The following is a 2,500-nucleotide window of genomic DNA, read 5'->3' as shown; positions in this document are numbered from 1 at the left end:
CCTCCCTGCACCTTTTCTCTTTCCCCCATCTTTCACCCTTCCTATTCCCCTTTCCCTCCGCCCTCTCTAATCCTTCCTTGCACCTCACCCTTTCTCTATCCCCCATCCCACCTATTCCCCTTTCCTTCCACTCTCTCTTATCCCTCCATGGCCTCATCCCCCATTCCCCTCTTCCTCCTTTCCCCTCTCAGGAGCAAGGGAGAAGGATCTCTGGCTCGCCTTGCACCAACACCTTCGTCTCTATTGTGATGCAAATTACACAAAAAAAGAATCCTATTAAAATGCCATTATGCATCAGCACAATTTCATTTCTCGCGTTCAGTGGATATGGCGCCATCTGCCGAGGGTGCTCAGGCTGGCCCGATATGAGAGGCGAGGGAGGGAGAGCAGGCAAGAGAAGAGAAGGATGAGGGAGGGAGAAAGATTGGGGAAGAGAAAATGGCATGAAGTGAAGGAAGATGGGACTGTGAGACGGAGATGGGGAGAGAAGGGAAGGAGGCAAAGAGGGAAGGAGGGAGGGAGATGGAGGAAGGGAGAGAGATGGGATGAAGGAAGGTGAGGGACATGGATAGGGAGAGAAAGAAGGGAGACAAAGAGGGAAGGAGGGAGACAGATGAGGGAAGGGAGAGACATGGGGTGTGGGAAGATGGAGATGGGAAGATGAGGGAGGGAGGCAAACAGGGAAGGAGGGAGAGAGAGATGGGATGAAGGGAGATGGAGATGGGAATATGGAGAGAGGGATGAAATAAATGGAGAGAGAAAGAACTAAAAAAAAACGATGAACAAGAGAGAGAGAGAGAGAGAGAGAGAGAGAGAGAGAGAGAGAGAGAGAGAGAGAGAGAGAGAGAGAGAGAGAGAGAGAGAGAGAGAGAAAGTACCACATGAAGTGAAAGCGAAAAGATAAAGATGAGGCACTTACACACATATAAACAATAAAAAAATATGTACGGGAGGAGAAGAGAAAGCGATTACAACCTTTACCGCAGCCAGACAAGGTATGGGAGGAGTAGATGAGAGACGAACATAACCATAAGCATCTACCACCGCACCGCTACTCGTCTTCTTCCTCCCCTGACAGCCTGACGCGCAACCCTCCGTCCCTGTACCTGAGCAAGCCGAAAACTGAGTGAAGGAAAATAATGTAGAAATTCGATATTGCGGCATTTATTGGCAGTCTTTGGCGGTGAGGGTTCAACGTTGATGTAGAAATTTGCGGGTGAAGTTGCTATGGAGAATGATAAGTTGAATTTTTTTTTTTTTTTTTGTAATATTGTTGCGCTGTATGGAGAAGGAAAAGAAGGCATGGGTTTGTGGGTAATAGGAATGCGAAGAAGAGGAAAACCTAGGATAAGAAAGGAAAGGTTGCATTGACGTGAGAGACAAACGAATAAGTAAAAAAAAAAAAAAAAAAAAAAGATGACACAGGATGATATAGATGTGACAGGAATGCGAAGAAAAGGAAGACGTAGATAACATGTAAAAACTGCATTGCTAAGGCTGGGAGAGGAGGGGGAAAAAAAAAAACACTAAAAAAACAACAACAACAAAAAAAAGGACCCTTAACTAAGAAAAATGAAGAAAGAAAGAAAAAAGAAAGAAGAAAAACAGCCGGTGTGAGTGAAGGTTGAGCTGCAAGAGGCAAGGAGCTTCACGCGTTCAAACAAGATAAACACCGAAGTCTGCTCAGATTAAGCGGACGGATGAGCCAGCCCGCCCCTGCGCCTCGCCGTCCCCAGGGCTGAGCCAAAGCACATCGTCTCTTCATCAAGTTATCAAGCTAATCTATAAAGACGATAAAGGTTATACAGCCCACCGACCCACACCGACCAGTATTCACCCACTTCCCTTCTCTTGACACTCACACCACTTATCACCTGTACCCTGATGACAGTCTGACACGTTGTTTCTTTATATGAGTGACATAAAGTCCGATTTAACTGTAAGCGCTAAAATATTTAAATTATTCGGATACTTTTGCAGTTGGTGATGTTTTCTTTTTTTTTTTTTTCAGAAATTGCAGTCCATTCTTTCACAAGAGTATTTTTTGTTAAGTTTCAGAAGAATCTATAGTATTCAAGAAGATAACTTTTATGCTATTTTTTTAATTCATCGTATTTGTTTGAAATTCATGTTATTATCTTTCATTGTTCTATTTTCTCTCTTTTCTGCTTTCCTCTCCTAGTTGATACTTGTGTTTTCTTAGATATTTAGTCTCATACGCCCTACGTGTTTAAAATGCGACTAGCGGACATACGGAGCAGGAGGCGAGGAGGAAGACCAACGCAGAACTGAATGAACTAACGTAAGGACTTGCGCGAGAAACAACAAGAGCTGAATGCACTACACGACCTGGCTTAGCGGAAAAGAACCGTCAAAAATACCAAACCTAAAGAGATATACTCGTGGGGAAAAGATGTCTAGAGAGAGAGAGAGAGAGAGAGAGAGAGAGAGAGAGAGAGAGAGAGAGAGAGAGAGAGAGAGAGAGAGAGAGAGAGAGAGA

The sequence above is a fragment of the Scylla paramamosain genome, chromosome 14 (genome assembly GCF_035594125.1).
Source record: "Scylla paramamosain isolate STU-SP2022 chromosome 14, ASM3559412v1, whole genome shotgun sequence".
In the NCBI taxonomy this organism is placed as follows: domain Eukaryota; kingdom Metazoa; phylum Arthropoda; class Malacostraca; order Decapoda; family Portunidae; genus Scylla; species Scylla paramamosain.
Note: the sequence above shows the minus strand (reverse complement) of the source record.